At 34.2% G+C, this 1,683-nt stretch overlaps 1 long non-coding RNA gene across 1 annotated transcript in view; it reads right to left on the minus strand.

Moving 5' to 3' along the window:
* The window catches only part of LOC106807680, a 16,662-nt gene that overhangs the window by 3,332 nt on the left and 11,647 nt on the right, over nucleotides 1-1,683 (minus strand). The gene's annotated exons all lie outside the window — the stretch shown is intronic.

A 1,683-nucleotide genomic window follows, 5' to 3' on the forward strand; every position in this document is an offset into this window, starting at 1 on the left:
CGAATGTAGCGGTACACTAAAAATCTGGCTGTGGTGACAGACCGTGGATGTGTAACGTTGCAACATTAAAACGTCTCTATCGTTAATTATAATATTTGGACTGGAGTTTAATTATATATTCCTGAATCTAGAAGGTCAAATGTTAGTCTTCAAGTAGATTTTGCTCTATTAAACGGCTATACATTTATTTTTACATGCCAAACGATCATCCACACCGTATCACAGACTATACACAGACTAATGCTTTTACATAAAAATAAAACATGTTCCCTGCACCTTGGGCGTCTCCGAAACATTGATTTTCCGGATTTTGTGAGATGTTTGTTTTTTCTACAAACAATAATAATAATAATAAAAACGATATAATTTCCATATTTTTTACTCAAATACCATTAATCACATTTATTGCTAAGAAGCTTAATCACAAGTGCTGGAGCTTCAGCAATTTACGATTCTGCTTGTTTCTAGGTTCAGAGTGCAGGAGGGTTACTGACTTCTATCAGAGATGGAACTGCATCCTTTCTTAGCCTCTTGAATTTTTTGACTTGCCCTTGTGTTTTTAATAAAGGTGGAAGGGATCGGGTAAAGGAATTATGGAAAATAAGGTAAAATACAGACAGTTTAAATTTTTTATTAGCAAAATTATTCAGCATGTGTTGGTTTAGTTTTGATATTGCCATAAGCAATAATGATATACTATAGTGCCCTGCAGTGAATATTTCTCAACCGTATTTTTCTGTTTATGTATATTTCATGAAATCAAGCCTGGTACATGTATAACGCCCCATGAGTCACATGACGAGAAGCAGAGAAAGCAATGTATTTTACTAATTTCCTAGCAGCCAGTGATTTTAACCCTTGTCAGCTGGACACATAAATTGAGATGCTTCAAAATGATTCTCTCAAATTAGCAGATATTTGCATTGGCTGTCTTTTAACCCGTCAATGTCGGCTCTTCTTATGTTGCAGATCCACTTCCGAAGTCTATGTACATAATCATCTACAATATATGTGTCATGTGATGTGGTGTATTATTTACAAATTGCATATCGTTTTAACTGGTATTTTTCACAGGACAAATGGCAGCAGAATTACACAGATCACCGAACCAAGTAGTGTTTTCCCTAACTTTTAACTGTTAGCTTCACAAGATTGTATATTGTATTAGTTTACATTGATATTATGATTACATATAATTAAACAATCAATAAGTACAGTCTCTGTTCGTGTGCACAGCAGTCAGTGAGTCACTGCATCTGTCATTGCCGTCCTAACGAATTTATTATTTGCAAACGTATATAACATGCAACACGTGATAAATCTAGTACCTATCATGCTCTGTGGGAAACTTGAAAAACGCTATATCTGGGAATATATCTAGAATATATTATGCAAATGATTCCCGTACCGGCTTGAATATAGACACCCCATACTCTCTGTGAATATTGAGTTTATTGAATTTGACGCACGATTAGTCAATATATTAGCAAATATATGCGTGCGGAAGTGAATTACAGATGATTAAATTTCTAAAATTCTAGCTACCTATAGACACATGTCTTAGCTATAGTCTCTGTGAATATTGAGTTTATTGAATTTGACGCACGATTAGTCAATATATTAGCAAATATATGCGTGCGGAAGTGAATTGCAGATGATTAAATTTCTAAAATTTTAGATACC

The sequence above is a fragment of the Priapulus caudatus genome, unplaced genomic scaffold, assembly GCF_000485595.1.
Source record: "Priapulus caudatus unplaced genomic scaffold, Priapulus_caudatus-5.0.1 Scaffold228, whole genome shotgun sequence".
In the NCBI taxonomy this organism is placed as follows: Eukaryota; Metazoa; Priapulida; class Priapulimorpha; order Priapulimorphida; family Priapulidae; genus Priapulus; species Priapulus caudatus.